We start from the raw sequence: 23105 nt of genomic DNA on the forward strand, positions 1-23105 counted from the left end.
TTTTCTGTCTGCCCAACACATGTTCCCAAGAATGCTGAAAAAATAATGTTGAGGGAAATGGATGTGGCTCAACCAATTGGGCTCCCATCTACCATATAGGAGGGCCAGGGTTCAATACCCAGGACCTCCTGGTGAAGGCAAGCTGGCCCACATGGCGAGCTGGCTCACACAGAGTGCTGGTCCATGTGGGAACGCGGCCTCGCACAGGAGAGCTGCCCTGCCTGGGAAAAGCCAACCCATGCAAGAGTGCCAGCTGATGCAGAGAGCTGGTGCAGCAAGATGAGGCAACAAGAGACACAGAGAAGAGAAAATAAGAAGACGTAGCTGAAGAGGGAACTGAGCTGGCTCAAGAGAGTATTTGCCACTCTCTCTTTCTGGAAGGTCCCAGGATTGGTTCCTGGAGCCATCTAATGAGAATACAAGCAGACACAGAAGAACACACAGTGAATGAACACAGAGAACAGACAATGGCGGGGGGGGGGAGAAGGGGGGAGAAGGGGGGAGAAATAAATAAACAAATCTTTAAAAAATAGTAATGTTGAACCACACTGGTATCCTCGGAGAATAAGATTACCCTTGAGCATCTTGCCAATTGGGGGGGTTGCCTTTAATATAACCTGTAATATCACAGCACACCACTGACCTCCCAGCAGCCTACTTAATCTGGCTTCTGGGAGTTCTTTGGCCTGGTTTGCACCTTCCCTCTTTCTTTCTCTTCTCTTCTGGAAGTTTTTCTCATCTAAGGGCCCTGCATAGATCCTCTACCTTTTCTAATTACAAGTGAAGGTCATTTGCTCCTTGGATTTGATTTCACCTAACCTAAGAAAACTCCCCATTCTACTTTTACTATATATTTTCATCCTCTAAGTTTATGTTCTATGCTTAGTGCTCTTTCTACAAGACCTGTTAAATGCTTCTCAAGAGAAACATTACCTCCTCTTCAAGCATGAGCTGACTGTGGTACTAACATCCACGTATGGGAAAGACTGCCAGCATCTCTTCAAAACTACAAACTAGAAACTTCGGAGTAGGATTAAATTCATCTTCTATTCCATACTCAGAATGCTTAATCAGTTGTCAAATTCTGCTAATGTTTTCTGTACCAAATCTTTCATAATACCCCTTCCCTTTCATCTTTCATTCACTATACGTTTGCTTAGTTAATCATATTTTTCCAGCACTCTGTCTTTAAACCATCTTCATTATAATGGACAAAGGTATTTTCTTCACATATTACTTTATTTGGGGAAAATTTCACTCTTGAAACCATGGAATCCCACAGACTTTAGGGTCAAGTTAAAAATTGAAAGTCTTCACCAAGGTGCTATGAATTCTTCCCAAGAAGATACACAATGAACGATAAGCACATTAAAAGACGGTCAACATCTTTACTCACTAGGGAAGTGCAAATCAAAACCTTCATACCCACTAGGATGGCTATTATTAGAAAATAATAATTGCCAACAAAATGCTGAGAAATCGGGAAACAGACTTGGCCCAGTGGTTAGGGCGTCTGCCTACCACATGGGAGGTCCACGGTTCAAACCCCAGGCCTCCATGACCCACGTGGAGTTGGCGCATGCGCAGCGCTGATGCGCACAAGGAGTGCCCTGCCACGCAGGGGTGTCCCCCGCGTAGGGGAGCCCCACGCGCAGGGAGTGCGCCCCGTAAGGAGAGCCGCCGAGCGCGAAAGAAAGTGCAGCCTGCCCAGGAATGGTGCCACAAACACGGAGAGCTGACACAAAATGATGCAACAAAAAGAAGCACAGATTCCCGTGCCGCTGACAACAACAGAAGCAGACAAAGAAGATGCAGCAAATAGACACAGACAACAGACAACTGGGGTGGGGGGAGGAGGGGAGAGAAATAAAAAAATAAATCTTTTTTAAAAATGTTGAGGGATCAGAACTGCAGTCGTTGTGGGTGGAAATGTGCTGCCATTGTGGAAAACAGTTTGGTGATTCCTCAAAAAGTTAAACATGAATTTAGATATCATCCTTCAATCTCACTTCTAGGTATATACCCAAAAGAACTGAAAACCAAGATTCAAACAGATACTCGTAAACCAATGTTAATAATAGCATTATTTACAATAGGCAAAAGGTTTGAACAACCCAAGGGTCCATCAACAGATAAATGGATAACAAAATGTGGTATATCCTTACAATGGAATACCATTCAACCATAAAAATGAAGTTCTAACACTTGCTACTACATGGATGATTCTTGAAAACATCATGCTGAGTGAAAAAAGCCAAACACAAAAGGACAAATATTGTATAATCCCACTCACATGAAATATCTAGAATAGCCTAATCCATAGAGACAGAAGGTAGATAGACGGTACCAAAGATAAAGGGAGGAAAGGGAATAGGCAGTTACTGCCTAACGGGTACAGAGTTTCGACCTGAGGTGATGAAAAGTGTTGGTACTGGATGGTGGTGATGGGAGCACAACGTTGTGAGGGTAATTAACACCGCTGAATTGTACACTTGGAAGTGGCTAAAATGGGAAATTTTATGTTGACTATGTTACCACAATAAAATTTAAAAATAGATGTTACAGATTACCTGAACTCTGGAAGCTCTTTCCACATTCCCAAGTTTCCCTCTCTTGCCAGGCTTATCTCCTCGGTGAGCTCACCCCACTTTGCTCTTTAAGCCTCGTCTCCTTCTGCTTCTCGGGTCCCTGAAGTAGTTTCAGAAACTCGCTCTTCTTTCTAGGTAGACCCCGCACTGGTGGGACTCCCGCCAGCGCTGCCACCGCGGCGCTGCTCCCGGGGGGCCCACCCCTTTCCGCAGCACTGCGGCCGTCGCTTCTGGCCGCGTCCCCGCCTGCCCGCTGCAGCCCGTTCTCTACACAGCAGCCCAGGGGCCCTCTGTAAAACCAAGTCGCGTCCCTTCACCACTCTCCGATGCCCACCCCCCGCCCCCAGGTCTTTCGCGGTAAAGGTGAAGGCCCCGCGTGGCCCACAGAGGCCTGGAGAGTCTGCCCTCCCCCTTCTCTACCGCGTCAATCTCTTCTCCCTCTTGCTCAGCCTGCTGCGACCTCAAGGGCCTGGACGGCACGCTGGCCAGGCAGACGGCCACCTCGGGGTCTTTGCACGTGGCCCTCCTCTCCCTTACAACACCCTTTCGCTGTTGCCCCACTCCTTGCTCAAATGTCCTTGCTCAAATGTCGCTATTTGTTATATTGGCAAAGCCTGCCCTGACCTTCCAATTTAAAAGTGCAACTCACCCTGGCCTCATTTTTCCCTTTTTTATGCTTCTCCTTTATGCTTCTACTGACAATGGTTTACTTGCTTATTATCTGCCTCTACCCACTAAAAATTCAGCAGCCCAAGGGCAAGAAATTGTGTCTATTTTGTTCACAAAACAGTGACAAACTTGTTGAATGAATGAACTTGAAGCATTAATCGCTGTACGTTTTATCCTTTGCCCTTGTTAATATTAGGACTTCGCAAAGATGCAGAATATATTAAATGCAGCCTCCAAGGTGCAGAAGTGCACATGCAATCGTTTTACCTTTTTATGCATTACTCTATGGGAGTATAGCCATATTTTGATAGAAAAATCACAATGATGCATTCAATGCTTTCGGAATCTAGAAAGGGCCTCTGAGACTCCAGATCCAACAACTAGGAGTCCAGACAACAAAACTAGAAACAGTTCAAAATTGGATCAAGAAGAGAAGGTACTGTGCAAGAATCCGGAGAGGCTTGTTGCCTTATACACCAAGAAACAGTTCTTTCTAACCGCCCTCCTTACACCTCTGAGGACCTCCTAAAGAGTCAGGAGGGATCTTTTCCCTCAGTTGGTACAATTTCAGAGGTAGTCCTCTCAAAAGGCAGATCAACTTATCCTCACTGGTGTAAATAAAAACAATAAAAATAACCACAGTCCTCTAAAAAGAGTTCTGAATTTGGAATGTTACACCTGTTGTCTTAGATTTGAATGTCTATCATCTGTATGAAATGTTTATCACATGGAACAAGTTAGGAGCCTGAATCCCGTGGCTGAGAAACCTTATTACACAACCGTGCTTTGCCAGCTAGCCTCTGGAAGCAAGTGGCTGATCGCTGCGCGCACCAGGGCTCCTGGGAGAGGAGGGCCGTCATAGGGTGGCCACTCAGGAGAGCCCTGGAGTGAGCAGATGGGTCCCTGGTGGGCCTTCAAGATAGACAGGGCACGGCGTGACTGGGTGGCAGGGAGGACATGCCTTCTAGGGTCCTGCTTTCCTCTTTGAGGGTGCCCTGCCCCTGCGATCCCAGATTTCAAACTTCCAGCTCCTTCATCTCTGTACCATGAAAGATCCAGGAAGGGAGGGTTTCTAGGCAAAGCATACTTAAATTCTGCCTGTTTAGATAAAAGTCAATACCTTAACCTGCTTGGGTCAGGTACACAGGGAAGCCTGTGCTAGCATGCAGCCCAGATGTAAACACACTCCAGGGAAAGGAGAGGGCTTCTAAAAGTATCACTGCAATTTAATACTTAAGAATAAGAAAGTACTTCCTGTGTCTTTCGCTGCCACCATTCAATTGCAGGCTTCAGCCTAAGACTTCAAAAAGAAATAGGAGAGCTTCATCCACCTGTTCCTATGTTTAATGCACGAGCTCTAAGGTGTGAATGTAGGGTTTTATTGCCAGTTTCATTGGTGGTAGTCTAGTTTCAAAAATGTCATTTGAACAATATTTTAGATGTTAAATACTCAAAGACAAGCACACAAAATTCTTTAGTGCAGCATGGTTACTATAGAAAAAAAAATTAGAAAAAACATCTATTGATGGTTTAAAAATTATATCATAATCACACAATGGAATAATATGTAGCTTATAAAAATAAAACATGGAAAAAGTCTATGACTGAATAAATTTAAAATACAAATTGCAAAGCAGTATCAGTGTTGTACGATCTCATTTGGTTAAAAATGTAAATGTGACTGTCTTAACATAGGGGAATATCTAGAACAATATCAACAAACTATCTTGGGGGATTATGGGAGATTTCATTTTCTCTTTCACAAATTCCTGTATGATTAAAAGTTTGCAACCAGCATCTATTACCGCTATAAACAAAAACATGTTCAGTTTTGTGTGTGCGTGAGTGAGTTTATGTATGTAATTAAGTTCTAAACTTTGGAAGAAATGAAATCCAAAGTAATAAATGGTACAGAGTAATGACAAATAATTTGGTATTAATCATATCTATAGAACAGATTTATTGTACCTTTTATTATATTACTTCATTAAAAATACTTGATCCTAAAATTAGAGAATTGATGTTGTCCATCAAAAAATATTTTCTCTTCTTCCAGCCTAAAAGCAATTGTAAATAACTATCGTCAATTCCAATTACCCACACTAACAAATGGGTGAAAATGTAACCTATGATGTGAAAGTAATATAAATTCAACCGAAAACTGCAGTCTCTAAAGAAAATCCTTTTCTCTCAAGCACTCCCTCTTTTCTTACTCTACCCATGAACCCAATGCCCCAAATAAAATCAGGCTCCAAGACCTAAATCCACTTTCTGCCACACCTCCTTGCTCGTTAAGTGATGCTGAGAGTACGTTGTAGAGGTATACAAAGAAAGAAAAAAAAAGGACCACAACAAACACTGGAAGATTTTAGTGACTTAGTAAGTGTATTGTTCTCAGATTTTATAAGACTGCTGATGAGCATGCTGGCTGGGTCCGAAACACACAGGCCCACATGTGTTCCACCTGAGCAGAACAGTTAGACCTGCCTTCCATTGCAAAATATGGTAAGCAAGGAAAACAACTTTAAGATCACTAAAGAAAATAATATTCTCATTATGTCCCTCACAAAAGACCTGAGAAATCATTTGGAAGTTCTTACTGGCTACGCTGTGTTTAGGAAGGACCAAATTACGAAGGTTTAGTCTATTTCTTGTTAAAATGCTTTCATAACCTCTCTGTAGATGATAAATTTAAAAGAACATTTCTCTGCTGCCATCTCGTGGATTATTTAGGTAATGCAGTCAAAGCTCAGAAGCAGGCAAAGCAAAAGTCCTTCCCAATATAATTATACCAAATAAGAAAAGACTTATTAATCACTTAAAGGCATTTATATGACATAACTCTTAACAACATATTGGGCAAAACATTAATTATGGGAGTTAATTTGAGCATATGGAAAGGAGTTCCACTGAGGGGGTGAAAAGGGGAGATTATAAAGGGCAAAGATGGAAAAAGATGGAAACAAGTGAGGAAATGTTCTGATTGGCTGATGTTATATTTCCTTTTTACATAGAGGTGTTCTTACAAAGTGGGGGGCAGTTATGCACTGATGTATGGTATATCTGTCCATTCTGATAAACTATTTCTTCTAGACCCAAACTGGTTTATTAACCAGATATTGCTTATCTGCAATCCTGTAGGGTGCATCTCATTGTTCCATTCTCCAGAAATCTCTCACAGGTCAGTGGTTTTTGTATTCTGGAAAATTCTTTCTCAGAAAAGGGTCCTTCCCAGCAATGCCCAATGCAGGTGGCTATTTCATTCTACTTAATAGAATAAATATAACTTAGTATATATGATTCATGTGGCATGCTGCTTCCTTTCTAACATATTAACGTTCTTCCTAAGAAACAGGTTGTTGCTTTTTTGCTTTTTTTTTAAGTTTAAGATCTTTTGGCAAGGGGGTATAGCTCGGTACTAGAGTATTTGATTGCACATCAGGTTTAAGATCTTTTAACTTTTAAATGTTGTTAAACTTGGGAAGCGGACTTGGCCCAATGGATAGGGCATTCACCTACCACATGGGAGGTCCATGGTTCAAACCCTGGGCCTCCTTGACCCATGTGGAGCTGGCCCATGTGCAGTGCTGATGCGCGCAAGGAGTGCCGTGCCATGCAGGGGTGTCCCCCACCCTCGCGCAAGGAGTGTGCCCCGTAAGGAGAGCCACCCAGGGTGAAAGAGAGTCCAGCCTGCCCAGGAATGGTGCCACACACATGGACAGCTGTCGCAGCAAGATGACGCAACAAAAAGAAACACAGATTCCCAGTGCTGCTGACAAGAATAGAAGCAGACACAGAAGAACATGCAGCAAATGAACACAGAGAATAGACAATTGGGGCGGGGAGGAGAACGAACTAAATTTAAAAAAAATAAATCTTTAAAAAAATAAATGTTGTTACACTTGATAGAGAAAACAAAATGCTTTTGCCATTGCTGAGGCAATGATTACCATCAAAGGCATTATAAATGTCTCTCTCTCTCAAAGGCAACAATCACTGAAAAAGCTAGTTTTTAAATATACACTGTTGGCATTATCTCTACCAGCTGATATGAAAATTTGGAAAAGAAGTTTAAAATCTCCTACCGGAAAGTTAATATGCTTGGCATGTTAGCCTCACTTCTGGCCCAGTCCCTCCAAACCCACAAGCCACATGGAAATGACTTCCAAGATACACAGTGAGAAGGGACTTGTAGTCACGGGCAGTGGGTAGGCACCATCTCCCATCTGCAGTGTGACATGCCTGTGCACACTTTCTCCAACATCAATGAACAGGCTGCGGTTTTGGCTGCCCCAGTCATCTCCAAAGTCAGGGCCTGAAGCCCCTGGGGAGGGCATGTGAATCCCCACTCCCTGGGGTGTGTCTATGTAGTAGGTACCCCCAGCCTGACTTCTATTAGGTGACCCAGGAGTATGGTAACTCCATAACTATCCCCTCCATAAAGGCTGGGCACATTATCCTCATCCCTTGTCAGATTCGGACGTGGTTACAGTGGCAAATGCTACTCTGATGTGTGCAGATATGTTTAATATGTGATCATCGAACTCACTGTCAAGTGTGGTCTGATTTTCACTGCGTTTCCCACACTGTTCCTGGACTTGCAGACAGTCCTTGGAGCATCCAAGTCTTAGGGTCAGTCATAAATCTAGAAAGGGGTAGAGGGGGAAAACATAGAAATTCTTGTCAGTCATCATGTATAAAGTATTGGAGAAGTGACCAAGGAACTGGAAAAAAATTCTGCTGCCTACCTGCCTCACTTCCTTCCCAACCTGAGAAACTTTGCCACTGAAGAAGAATTTTAAAGGATGGAGTGGAAAAATATTTTAAGAAGCTTTAAATTTATTTTTAAGAATCCAATGAACATGAAAAAAAAAAAAGTGGGTGGGAATGGATGTAGTTCAAGCTGTTGAGCACCTGCTTCCCACGTGTGAGGTCCCAGGTTCGATCCCCATGTACCTCCTAAAACAACAACAACAACAAAGAAACATACAGAAAACCAACTCAGGGGAGCCAATGTGGCTCAGCAGTTGAGCGCAGGCTTCCCACATATGAGGTCCAGGGTTCAATCCCGGTCCTGGTACCTTAAAAAAAAAAAAAAGAATGCAATGAAAAGGACTCATCTTTCTGCACTCATTGGCAGACCACCACCTTTCAGATTGTACTCAGGGCATAATATTTACAGTTTTAAAACTTAAAACCAGTTTTAAAGAAACTTAGAAAGGCAGGGTGCCAGTGTGTGCTCTCAGCTGGCTGTTTCTTTGCCTCTGGCAAGAATTCAGATGGTTCTTTGGGAAGAGAGCTGACCGGATGGATTGCGCCCTCAGGTCTTTAGAATTTTACCTCTCCACCAAGCTCCATAGAACCTAAGTTTGGGAGCCTTCAAGAGAGAATATAACAGGGAAGCGGACTTGGCCCAGTGGTTAGGGCGTCCGTCTACCACATGGGAGGTCCGCGGTTCAAACCCCGGGCCTCCTTGACCCGCGTGCAGCTGGCCCATGCGCAGCGCTGATGCGCACAAGGAGTGCCCTGCCACGCAGGGGTGTCCCCCGCATAGGGGAGCCCTACACGCAAGGAGTGCACCCCGTAAGGAGAGCCGCCCAGCGCGAAAGAAAGTGCAGCCTGCCCAGGAATGGTGCCGCACACACAGAGAGCTGACACAACAAGATGACACAACAAAAAGAAACACAGATTCCCATGTTGCTCACAACAACAGAAGAGGACAAAGAAGATGTGGCAAATAGACACAGAGAACAGACAACTGGGGGGGGAAGGGGAGAGAGATAAAAATAAATCTTTAAAAAAAAGAGAATATAACAACACAAAGAGTAAACTCTAATGTAAACTATGAACTATAGTTAATAACATAATTATAATAATGTTTCATCTGTTGTAACAGGGTACCACATAATGCAAAATGTCAATAATAGGGAAAACTGTGTGGAGGAGTGGTATATGGGAACTCTGTACTTTTTGCATGATTATCATGCAAAAGCCAAAACTGCTCTAATAACAAAAAAAAAAAAAAAGGAAGCTATAAAAAGAAAGATAAACTATAACTATATCTTCTGGACCTAGGATAGCTAGATTCAGCATGCACACAAAAAGGACACCAAGTTAAATTTTAATTTCAAATAAACAATCAAAAGAAACATCCTTATATTTAAAATGTATTCACTGTTTACCTGACATTCTAATTTAATGAGCATCCTGTATTTTATCCAGCCGTCTTAATCTTCCTTTCCCCCAAAGTATTGTTCAAGTCAATTAAGGAAAATTCACATCTCAATTAAAGCGAAGGAAACAAACTGTCACTAACGGCTTTAAAAAGTTCTTTTTAAGATAAAACTATTATTTATTTAATCATTCAGATAAAATAACACAAGAATACAGTCAGTAATGGGTTTTCCAAACATTAGAGGGAAAAAAAGACACTTTACATAAGGTTATACACTGTGTTAAGGTAGAATTGAAGGTCAGTGGCTAAGGTTTACTCAGTTGAGTAGTTCAAATATTTCCTGAGCTTCTCTACAGGCAGCAGTGAGCTGGGCTCTGGTGGGAATAAGATAAACATGAAGCTGTACCTGCTCCAGAGGTCCTCACAGTCTGCTAGGGGAAAGAGACAGAAGGGATGACGTGCATATGATATACGGGGAACACAGAAGAAAAGGGAATTTATGCCTCTCCTCTGCCCCCCACAGAGCCAGTGAGTTCCTGGTCTTACTGCTAACAAGGCATGCCTATCAGGTGAAGATATTTATTTTAAAGAAATAGACCAGAACTCTCAGCACCGATTCTTGCTTAACATTTCAAACCTATACAGTATATGTAAAATGATAAAGTGTCAAACCTGGAAATACTCTCAGTGATCTCACCCAGCAGGCTTGTTCTATCAACTGAAGCCTGCAGTTTCATTTCTCAGCTACAGCATTTTCCTGGTTACTTACTGTTTGGGCAGCTGGGGTCTGGACATGAGGATGAACTGATCCATAGCTCAGGTTCCAAATGATGGAGAAAGAAAAAGCCTTCCTGGCACCAAAGCTATCCAAACAGAGAAAAAAATTTTTCAAAAGTTAGAAGAAAGACTGCTACCCATGTGGTAGCACTCCAATCAGAATAACATGAACAATGGGCTTAGAAAGGCAAATGAAGAAGCAGACTTGGCCCAGTGGTTAGGGCATCCATCTACCACATGGGAGGTCCGCGGTTCAAACCCCGGGCCTCCTTAACCCGTGTGGAGCTGGCCCATGTGCAGTGCTGATGCGCGCAAGGAGTGACCTGCCACGCAGGGGTGTCCCCACGTAGGGGAGCCCCACGCGCAAGGAGTGCACCCCGTAAGGAAAGCCGCCCAGTGTAAAAGAAAGTGCAGCCTGCCCAGGAATGGTGCCGCACACACGGAGAGCTGACACAGCAAGATGATGCAACAAAAAGAAACACAGATTCCCGTGCCACTGACAACAACAGAAGCGGACAAAGAAGAACACACAGCAAATAGACACAGAGAACAGACAACTGGGGCAGGGGCGGGGGTGGCGGATAAATAAGTAAATAAATCTAAAACAAAGAGAGAGAGAATGGTGACTATCAGAGACATCAGAGCTTATTCAGAGGGTGAAATCTACTTCTCCCAACCTTTGTCCTCATATATATTTCTTCAAAACCTAACCTTTTGGCTTGGCCACCAACAAAATCAGGAAAATTCACGTTGTGTTGACAATTGGTTCACTGAAAACGGTCAAGGGTGGAAAATAACTTATAAAATTACCAGTGCTAGTTATTTATGCCAAGAGTCCTTTCCTTTTCTTGTCACTTTGACGTAAGAGAATAAGGAGGAAGCCATGGGAGGCAGCCAGAAGCTGGAAGTCCACAGAAACCAGAAAAGAAAGAAGACATGGTCATGTGCCATAAAAGCCAAGGAACCCCAAAGTTTGCTGTCCGGCCAGAAGATACTGATCCCGGGAGGAAGCAAGCCTTCTAGCCACTGAAGCAGTGTCATGTCACGCACTGGGTGAAGCAGTCCCCAAAGGATTACGTGACAGTCCCGGACATCTCAGGATCACAAGATGTCAGGAGCAAATGGTGGCCGTCAGAGGGGCTGAAAAATTCTGTGGCGCTCGAGGACTGTAAAGAAAACCCCCTGGTCATGAAGCATAAATGAGTCAGAATAGTGAGCTCCACTTCTCTTGGAACTTCCAAAATTATTGCGCTGAAAACACTGAATCTCCTGATTCATGGAGAAGCCCTTGAGGAGGCGCGAGTTCTCAGCTAAACTGTGAGTGCAAAGCCCGCTGGGTGAGCGCCCCCAACCCTCCTTTCTGTCCCCCTGGTGCCTCAGACACGACAGGAAACCGCTCCACGTTCGGCCCCGAGGATGGTGGCACCACAAGGGCTTCCTCTCGCAGCACCAACCAGAAGAAGCAGAAAGGCTGAGGGAGGACTGGGAGCTGAGAACCCTTAGGCAAAGGCTTCCTGCCCCGGCTCTGACAGCCAGGAGGGAGCTTTCCGCGGGCTTCTCCCAATGTCTTTCTTAAATGGGAAGCCAAGAACCTTTCCTTCTCTGGCGGTTCAGAGATTCAGAGAGGTGCCTGCAGGGCGCTTGTCCACAGCTGTGCAGTGCTGTGCCCCGGCGCCAGGAGAGGGGCTCAGGCACCAGTTGTGACCCAATTGAGCCTCAGGCTGCACGACAAAGGTCTCCCTGCATCCCCTCCCAGGGACTGTGACTCCACGTCCAATGCGAGCACAAAAGCTTTCTCCACCATGCAGATGGAGACAGTGATAAGAGCTGCCTCCCTCAGGACCAAGTGGGGAGGTGCCCTCGGCTGTGGGACAACTCGGGCGCCCCCACAGCGAGTAAAAAGCTTCCTGTTCATGTCCCTGAGGCTGGGGAGGGGGCTTTACCAAGGCTTCTCTGAGATGAGTTTTCTTAAGCAAGGAGCACAGAGACTCATTTTCTGCCCTGCTCCCCTGGGGTATATTCCTTACTTTCTCATGGAATATATCAGCAAGCATGTGTCCATTCATTGAGGGATTTGCCAACTGGAAATCATGGCATGCTGCAGGATCTTTTACAGATTCGGGATTGTTTCTAGTGACACATTCCGATAGATTGAGAGAGAGTGGGGTGGTATATACGATTGTGACATGAATATAGAAAATGTTGGGACCTTCCAGTTGGGAAAGTTGGGGGCAAGCTGGTGCCTGCAGAACCATATTGAAACCTGAGGAAAAAGGGAACATGGATGCTCATTTACATTCTTTTATTAATTTTCAGTGGGCAATTTTTCTGGCAATATTAAAGTAGTTGCAAACTATTGAAAAATTGAGGGCTAGGTGTAACTTAAAATAAAACAGTATTTTAACTTTAAAATTCTATTTGTTAAAAAAAAATCCAGTTATTATTTTAATATTTCTTGAACTTGGTGGAAAGGGACTTCACGAAAACATTTTTTTAAAATTTTACCTTTTTGCTCATCTCATTTTCACTGGCATAACTGCAAGGTCTAGCAATTTATCATGGATCAGTAATGGTGTAATATAAGTTTAATTAATGTTAGCTTCCTAAAATATCTTCCCCAGGCTCCTCTCCTTTAACGTATTTCTGCAATGTTTTTTAGTTTTCAGTAAATTTCTTTCTATTTTACTCTTTTGATGCTATTGTAAAAGAAATTGTTTTATAGATTTCTTTTTCAGATTGTTTGTTGGTGCAGTATAGAAATACAGATTTTTGTCCAGGAAAAAAAAAAAAAGAATAAGGAGGAGGAAGAAGAAGAAAAAAAGGAGGAGAAGAAAAGCAGGATGAGGATGGAAAGGAGGAGGGGAAGAGGAAGGAGGAGGAAAAGAAAGACTAGATCTGAGATTCAGTCTCTAGGGAAACAGGGTAAAATAGCATCAAAGTAGTAGAGTACTTGTCTTCATTTTCCTCCCACTTCCATTTCTTCAAACCCTCCTTTACCTAGAACATCTTCCTCTCAGAAATGCTTGGTGTCGTATTGGGCAAGTCTTTTCTCCCTCTCTCCAGTAACAGACCATGCTCCTAAATATGTAAGAATGGGCTGGTTTCTTCTAGAAGTAGGAAAACTGTTTAGGATAATTCCCATTAAAATGAGAAAGGCTAATAATTTCTAAACTTCTCGATACCCAGCAGCAATTCCCTGTTCTAACAAAAATGATAAGATTTTAGGCATAAACACAGATATTTTCAGTCATTAAGGTTTTCTTTTTGTGCTTCCCTACACCACCATAATAGTAAAGTATAATGGACCTCTCAACAGGATAATTTTTATGGTACATACTGGTCATTCCCCAGCTTATAACCTTCCGTGTAAGTAAAATGTCTAATACTCATTTACATTTTGCCCAACGTATTCAGAACTGCCCAATTTTTAAAAATGTTATCATTGCAGAAAACATTTGTTTTATGCCTAGGGCTTCTCTTTGCTGTGTACCCCAATTTTGCTCATTTAAGCCATATCCTATTTCTCTCAGCTCTCGTGTTTCAAATGCAGTGGAGCCTCCTCCAACAGCATGATTGGAGCCCACAACTAGGCCCAAACTCTATGGTCAGTCAGGCTCTTCCCTTAATGGAAGAAAGAAGGCTACAGCTGCTCTAGTGTACAGGTACCACACTCCATCCCTATGACCACTCAGATTTGTTTAGGAATGTGCCCAGAGCCAACAAGGTACAATGAGGTTCCTGGTGGGAATTCTGGAAAAGAGGCCTTACTCATTCTCATTGGAAAAGCTGCTACTGTCCAGAATAAATAAAGGAAAGAAAAAGAAAGAAGGAAATCAGGTCCTGGTGGCATCATTTAAGCTCCCGTATCAAACTACACCCAAAGTAATCCCTATTTCTGAACTTTTTAGTTATGTAAACAATAAATTCCCTCTTTCCTTAAGCCAATTTAGATTGGTTTTTCTTGCAATCAAAAGAACCTGATAGGGAAGTAGATTTGGCTCAACAGATAGAGCATCTACCTACCACATGGGAGGTTCATGGTTCAAACCCAGGGCCTCCTGACCCATGTGATGAGCTGGCCCACAGGCAGTGCTGATGTGTGCAAAGAGTACCTTGCCACACAGGGGTGTCCCCTGTGTAAGGGAGCCCCACGCGCAACAAGTGCGCCCCATAAGGAGAGCTGCCCTGCGAGAAAAAAGCGCAGCCTGCCCAGGAGTTGCACTGCCCACAGGGAGAGCTGACACAACAAGATGACACAACAAAAAGAGACATAGATTCCCCATGCTGCTGACAAGATTAGAAGAGGACACAGAAGAACACACAGCAAATGGACATAGAAAAGCAGACAACTGCGGGGAGGGGAGAGAAATAAATAAAAGATAAATCTTTAAAAAAAAAAAAAGAACCTGATATAATGAGTATACTTAGGAACATCTCAGACAATAGATGAGGTATGCTGCTTTACTGGACAAGAACCAGAAAGATTCTTAAATGTCAAAAATACTCCTAAATGACAGTTGCAGTTGAAGACTGTAGCAGTCTGATATTGATGAATTCCAAAAAGAAATATTGGATTATGTTTGTAATCTGATCTGTACCTGGGCATGACTGAGTTATGATTAGGGCATTGAGTTCCCACCCACCAAGGGGTGGGGACTCACAGATAAAAGGCAAGGCAAAGAACAGAGTTGAGGGTTTCTGATGTTGGAGTTTTATGCTAAAGACTTAAGCTGGAGCCCCGGGAAGTCAGCATGCAGAGGAAAGAGAAGCCAGCTCTAGGAAGAAAGGTACCTTGATCCCAGAGAAAAGCAAGCCCCAGGAACATAGGAACCCAGGAAGCCTGAACCCTCACAGACGTCAGCAGCCATCTTGCTCCAAATAGACTTTGGTGAGGGAAGTAACTTATGCTCTACAATCTGGTATCTGTAAGCTCCTACCCCAAATAAATACCCGTTATAAAGACCAACCAATTTCTGGTATTTTGCATCAGCACCCCCTTGACTGACTAATACAAAGACCTAGAAGAGAAAGTTGTGAAAATCTTCTAGAATGTAAACCAAAAAGTTGAAGCAATGAAAAAGATGAAGAGGGAAACGGACTTTGGCCCAGTGGTTAGGGCGTCCGTCTACCACATGGGAGGTGCGCGGTTCAAGCCCCGGGCCTCCCTGACCCGTGTGGAGCTGGCCCATGCGCAGTGCTGATGCGCGCAAGGAGTGCCGTGCCACACAGGGGTGTCCCCCGCGTAGGGGAGCCCCACGCGCAAGGAGTGCACCCATAAGGAGAGCCGCCCAGCGCGAAGGAGGGAGCAGCCTGCCGAGGAATGGCGCTGCCCACACTTCCCTTGCCGCTGACGACAACAGAAGCGGACAAGGAACAAGACGCAGCAAAAAGACACAGAAAACAGACAACCGGGGGAGGGGAGGGGAATTAAATAAATAAAAATAAATCTTTAAAAAAAAAAAAAAAGATGAGGAAAAAAAAGTCAAGAGAAAGAGAATGGAAGGTCAGTTGAGAAAGTCCAATATTAGTCAAATAGGAGTCAGGGGCAAGGGCAGAGAACAGGGAGAATTAAGGGGACAAAATAGTATATTTACATTATCCGTAATTATAATAATTTAAATGATATTTTTATTTCTAATTTTATAATCAAATTTAAATAAATCATAAGTGATTTTATTTTACAACTATAGTTAAAGAACAGAAAATAAATATCCATTTCATTACTCTATAAAAGTCATGAAAGTGATGACAGAAGTTGGTAGAGAAATGGCGAGGTTAGGAAAAGAGGGGAAAGTTGCTGTGAACATGAAAACAACATCATCCTACCTAGGGGATAGGTACCAGTTATCAATTGCTGCATAAAAAATCATAGCAGCAAAACTTAGTGGCTTCAAAGACCAATAAACATTTCTTATTTCACAGAATTTCTGTGGGTCAGGAATTCAGGAGCAGATTTGTTGGATGGTACTAGCTCAGGACTTCTCACGAGGTCACTGGCAAGAAGTTGGCTTTAAGCTAGCATCAGCTGAAGGCTTGACTGGGGCTGGAGGACCTGCTTCCAAGATGGTGGCCTCACATGGCTGACAGATTTGGCAGGAAGCCTCAGTTCTTTGCCCTGGGTAACTCCCTGATGAGCTACTTGGGCATCCTTATGACTGGCAGCTGGATCTCCCCAGAGTAAATGATCTGAGAGCAAGCAGAAGCCACTATTCCTTTTATGACCTGTCATGGCAATCACACACTGTCATATCTGCAATGTCTTATTGGTTATGCAGGTCAACTCTCTTCAGTGTGAGGGGTTTCATGAATACCAGGAAGCAAGGATTGTTGGGGGAAATCTTGGAGGCTGGATCCAAGAGTACTAATAGATACTTCCTGTATAAGGTTGTTGGAACAAAGAGTAGAAGCTTATGTATGTTATTTAAAGTTCTAAAAGTAATCACCTCCTGAAGAACACAAAATAACTATATAACTAACAAACTCAAGGGAAGAGAAAGGAAAGAAAATTGGGAGTCGTCTTACATATTAATAAATGGTCTGATCTTGTCTAAAGCTGATAAATCAAAAAACAGAAATAAGAAAATTATTTAGTCTGATAGTAGCCACCTTTAGAATTAAAAATAAAAGAAGACGTTTTCACCTCTGGAGAGTAGTACTAAGGGTTAAGTGGGAAATTTTTACTCATTTAAAACCATTTTATATCAGTTGATTTCTTAAACCATGTATTTGTATTACTTGTATAATGATAACTCTAAAAGTATAATTTTATCTTCAGGATATAAGTAAGTATATATTTATAAATTGCATATGCTGGGGTTAACCCAGGATCAATATACTGAAGTCCAAAATACTGTTAATATACTTTTACTGCCCCATAGCTAAATGGTCACTCAGTACAAGCTCACATATGCTTAAAACAAACCATTATTCAAATAATAAATTTGTCTGGACTTTTATATATTCTCATATAATGAAAACCATACAAGGATTTGTTTCAGAAGTTAAGAATTTTTTTACCATCCACAAATTCACACTCACTTTTTTAAAAAATTTATTTTATTTCTCTCCCCTCCCAACCCCCCCCCCCAATTGTCTGCTCTCTGTGTCCACTCACTGTGTGTTCTTCTGTGTCTACTTGTATTCTTGTCAGTGGCACTGGAAAACTGCATCTCTTTTTTTTGTTGCATCATCTTGCTGCATCAGCTCTCCTTGGTGCAGCGCCATTCCTGGGCAGACCGCCCTTTCTTTCGTGCTGGGCGGCTTTCATGGGGCGCACTCCTTGTGCGTGGGGCTCCCCTACACGGGGGACACCCCAGCACTGCACACGGGCCAGCTCCACACGGGTCAAGGAGGCCCGGGGTTTGAACCCTGGACCTCCCACGTGGTAGGCGGACATTCCTATCAGGTGAGCCAAATCTGCTTTCCTATATTTCTTTATGAAATGTTATTTTTCATGTCTCACAGGACTCAAAATGCAATTGAAAATAAAAACCTTCAGTGGAAGATTATATTCCTAAATTTATGGTGCTGGGACTCTAAAACAAAGCTTTAAGAAGTAGAAACCAGCTTATTGCAGAAAACCAATGAAAATATAGTTTTCCGGATAGTAGACTTTTCCTTGTCAAGCGTATCCTTAAGAATCTCACTAAGATTATCCGGAGAGGACATGCCTTGGCGGGGAGTAGATTGGGCCTGTAATAGAGAGGAGCCTGCCTTACTGTGCTTATGCCCTAACGTGTAGATGCAACAGGGAAGTAGATGCCAGGGCAACATTGGAAAACCTTTCCAGTATCAAAGCTGTCTGAAAATAAAAACGGATGCCTAAAGAGGAGTAAGCTGGTGGATATTAGAACAAATAGGTGGCAAAGTGAAACTGAGTTCCTATTGTTCATTTAAACTCCGAGGTTTTTCTAAATAAGATGTTTCTCACTGAGTGAATGTTGCCTCCATAATTTATGCTGGGAAAGTGAACACTTGGGAAGTATAATTTCATACAATATTTGACCCATTATGGAGAGTAGAAATTACCCAAGCTGCCACATATTGTTAGACAAAACAAATGACAACTAAATTAGCCTGGTAAGTCTTTTAGGGCTGTAGGATCAAATTGGCATTAAGGTCCAAATATAGTTAATCATTTAGAGTGTGGTGTTTTTATTCAGGCTTCCTTGTGGATACTAAGTCTGTCACATTCCACTTGTTTCATGAGCATCAGCTACAAGCCACACTACAAATTAATCAGCAGAACCAATTCCTAACTGCAATTTTAGGACACAGTCTAGAATCAGGAACGTAATGTTTGCTAATAGAACTATCCGGCTAGGCCACAGACATGGACAGGATGCACATCGTGTCCATCCCAAGAGGATGATTAATCAAAGTTACCCTAAGCAACTTTCATGATAAGCCTGCAACAAAGGAGCTGCTACAAGGCACAGTCGCAGTAAAGGAAACTCCTAACAATAGGATAAGCTAGAAACAAGGCTAGAGAGGCCCACTGGATACAGCAGTCAGGAATCGAGCAGCTAATTTTAAAAACATGAAAGTCATACAGGATAAGAACCGAAAATACAGTCATTGACAGAGTCTAAAAATCCCACGTTATTCCCAACTAAAGGAGGCACAAACTGGGGCAGCTGCCAGTGATTACCGAGGGTCACGCCTGAGCAGCTGCTCTTGCTGCTCCCCGGCCCCAGAGATGGAGGTGTGGCTGAGTTAACCGCAGCACCTCTCCCCCTGGGTCACCGTGCTGGTCCCGGGTTGGACACATGGCCAAACCAGTACCTCGGAAGCAGACTCCTGTTGCCTCTCAAATCCTGGATGAAGAGGATTCTGGAGTGGATAAAGCCCTTCCACAGAAGTCTGCAAAGTCAAAAAGAAGCCAGCATGAACACAAGACCCAGTGGCACCCAAATCTATAGATCCAGCCAGCTCTGGGGCTGATTCGAAGCCTGCCCTTTGTGCTGTTGGTCTCTGTAAACCAACTCGTTCTTTTTTGGCTTTAATTAAAGTCAGGTTTTTGTCACTTGTCACTTGAAACAGTTTATTGGGAAGCGGACTTGGCCCAGTGGTTAGGGCGTCCGTCTACCACATGGGAGATCTGCGGTTCAAACCCCGGGCCTCCTTGACCCATGTGGAGCTGGCCCATGCGCAGTGCTGATGCGTGCAAGGAGTGCCCTGCCACGCAGGGATGTCCCCTGCGTAGGGGAGTCCCATGCCCAAGGAATGTTCCCCGTAAGGAGAGCCACCCAGCGCAAAAGAAAGTGCAGCCTGCCCAGGAATGGTGCCGCACACATGGAGAGCTGACACAGCAAGATGACGCAACAAAAAGAAACACAGATTGCCGTGCCGCTGACAACAACAGAAGTGGACAAAGAAGATGCAGCAAATAGACACAGAGAACAGACAACCGGGGTGGGGGGGAGGAGGGGAGAGAAATAAATAAATAAAATCTTAAAAAAAAAAAAAGTTTATTGAAGGTTCACATCTTTTTGGGAGTATAAATGTAGAACAACCTCATTTTCCTAGTCATTGCCTTGAGCTGTACTACACTGAGCCCCCTCTCATCTTTTAAAGATATGCATGCATTAAATGTCTTTGTTATTACAGAAATTGGCAAACTTTTTCTTGAAAAAGCCATACAGTAAATATTTTAGGCTTTGTGGGCCACATACAGTCTCTTTCTCATATTCTTCTTTATTTTACAACCTTTGAAAATGACAAACCATCAGGATGGGGCTGGATTTAGCTTGTGGGATATTAAAACAATTTGTTATAGAGCTTCAATCCCATTTTTTGGAGAGGCAGTCCACTTTGAGTGCTCCTGCTTGTTCCTGCTAGGTGTGGTAGACTGCTTGGTTTACCTGTCCTCTGAGATTAAGCAAGTTCTGTAGCTAGTCACATAGACAACTGAGTAAGTCCAGGCAACCACCAGCTACTCAAGCATGCCTGCCAGGCTGGGACTAGGGCAAGGCATGCAAAGCACCCAGAATGCAAAATCTGAGGCATTCATTCTCAGGAACCAATTCTGCACTTGCACAAACCTAAGAGTAAGTGCCTCCCTAAATTTCACACCAGGGAAGCGGACTTGGCCCAGTGGTTAGGGCGTCCGTCTACCACATGGGAGGTCCACGGTTCAAGCCCCGGGCCTCCCTGACCCGTGTGGAGCTGGCCCATGCGCAGTGCTGATGCGCGCAAGGAGTGCCGTGCCACTCAGGGGTGCCCCTGCATAGGGGAGCCCCACGCGCAAGGAGTGTGCCCCATGGGGAGAGCCGCCCAGCGCGAAAGAAAGTGCAGCCTGCCCAGGAATGGCGCCGCCCACATGGAGAGCTGACACAGCAAGATGACACAACAAAAAGAAACACAGATTCCCGTGCCGCTGACAACAACAGAAGCAGACAAAGAAGACGAGCAGCAAATGGACACAGAAACAGATAACTGGGGTGGGGGGGGGAAGGGGAGAGAAATAAATAAATAAATCTTAAAAAAAAAAAAAATTCCACATCAAGGGCACCTCACTTGCTTCATCTAATCCTAGCCCAGATAATTCTTGTGTTTAACTGCACACTCTCTGGGGAGAGAAACTGACTTGCTTGCTGCTTGCTACAGTATTTTCTGCTTGCTCAAAAAGTGCTCTCTCTTGGCCCTGACCTCCTAGAATGTAATCCATTGCACATGTTGGTGTTACCTGGGCCCATGGGACTTGGGGACAAGGGAAACCAACACAAATATGCTGATGCTCATGCAGCTTATTGTGCCATCAGTAACACAAGTCTAATGTCTCAGACCCAGGAGTCTCATATCTTCTGCCAGCATTCATAAAACAAGAGCAAACTAACTTGTTAGCTTGCAAGTAGGATAAAATCAGATGCTTCACAGCTTTTGACCCTCATATCTGATGCAAAAATTCCTGTCCATCCCTACTCCTTTTCCATCTCAATCACAGGCTGACTAGTGGCTGCAGGAACTTGTCACAGGGGTGGGGGTTGGGTGTAGAGAAAAGTGGGGGTAGGCTGGGGAGCTGGAGTGTGGTCTCTGGAATACTTTCTCCCCTTCCTTCTTTAAAGGGGCAGGGAGGAATAATTAGGAAGGCAGAAATTTTAGGTAACTTGTTGCCTGCCTGATGGTGGTGCTGATGGTGGTAGGAACCTCATTTTTGTGATGCTGGTGGTCTCCAAATAGGCTACATGTGTTGTACTTGGGTTATTATCAACTTCACCCCAGTTCCTTCTGGTTTTGAGGAGCCCCCCAGGAAGGGACAGCCTAATCTCTCCTTGACCCAACGAGCGGTCAATGTATGCAAGCCCCTCGAGATAGGTTGCTGTTGACTTAGGTAATTCTTGTTCCTGCCCATCTTTTAACCTTCAAGTTACTTCACAAGGAACTCAAAGAACCTCTGGGTATTCTTCTAGAGTTTCAGAGAGCTATGGAAACCGAGGCTGGGAGGGCAGTTACCAGTCTTCTATCTAGGCACACCGCATCAAGATGCCTTTAATCTCTGCTGACACAGTAACTCTTGTCTGTCTCCCACCCTCGGAAGCCTCTAGGCAGAAACAGGTATTAGTTTCTATGTACACATATTGCCCCCAATTCTAGGGGACATATTTCAAGCTCTCTCTAGGCTTATTCCTTGTGTCAGTGAAGTGATGATACAAGAAGGGCCTGTAAGCAGTTTCAAATTTCAAATTAATTCTGTTAAAGCCATCCACCCAATTCTGAGTTTAGGGGAAACCACTCCCTTCTCTTTCCCCATGAAGAGAAGTGAACTTTTGATACAAACACTGCTTCATTTTAAGGACATGGTTTCAATATCCCTGTCCAAGTTTTTCTTTCTAAAAGCTTGGGGGTGAAGGAGGCAGTTGAATGAGTAAATCCAGAATTTGGCACTGCTGTACATTAGAATATGGAAGAATTTAGCACCCTCAGCTTTGGTCTTGCCAGTAACTCCAGAATAATAGCATATAAAATTTGATAAAATGTTACAGTGGCCTTAACTTTGTGTTATATATCTATATCTGTAAATTTTTCAAATGTTTGCTCAAAATCCTTCTTTATATTCAGGTCACTATTTTAATTTTCTTGCAATTATCTGTATATTAACTAGTAACAAAGGAAAATAGGAAGGTTATAACACTTATTCTAATAGAGTTGCATCTCGTACAAAGATGGACACATAAAAAAACTTCATGGAGTCAAAATTATGCTTAAAAATATAAATCACCTTTAAAATACAGTATACAACATTTACAGACCATGTTGGAGGCAGACTCTCAATATGTCCAATCCAGCCAGTTTTTCCTTCAGTGTTCAAACAGATGGCTCTTTCTTTGGGTGAGCACCAGATGAAGAATTTGGCTTGCATTTGAGGCCATCTTGTATAAAAAATACTTATCTTTAAACACTTGAATCACACCCTGCACAGCAAGAAGCCCACAGTTCAAGGCACAAAGAAACTGGCTTTTTGAGGGAGCAGCAGATTAAGATCTCCCTTTCCCACTTAACTCTGGGGAATACTCGACTGGAATGGCAGTTAGAGGTATCTGTACTTCTGCACTACTTAAATTCTCACTTGCTCTCTCTTTTTTCCTTAGCTCACTGATTTGGATTCCTAAAACTGAATGTGCTTCTTTTTTTAAAGATTTTTTTTTTTTTTAATTTCTCCATACCCCCTCATTGTTTGCACCTGTTGCGTCTGTCTTCCTTGTTTCTTTAGGATGCACCGAGAACCAAACCCAGGACCTCCAATGTGGGAGGGAGGCACCTTATCACTTGAGCAACCTCCATTGCCTGTTTTGTTGAGTCTCTCACTGTGTTTTTCTTCTTGTGTCACTTGTTGCATCATCTTGTTGTGTCAGTTTACCGCACCTGCCTGTTGCATCAGCTCACTGTCTTGCTCA

This window comes from Dasypus novemcinctus, chromosome 14 (genome assembly GCF_030445035.2).
Source record: "Dasypus novemcinctus isolate mDasNov1 chromosome 14, mDasNov1.1.hap2, whole genome shotgun sequence".
Classification (NCBI taxonomy): domain Eukaryota; kingdom Metazoa; phylum Chordata; class Mammalia; order Cingulata; family Dasypodidae; genus Dasypus; species Dasypus novemcinctus.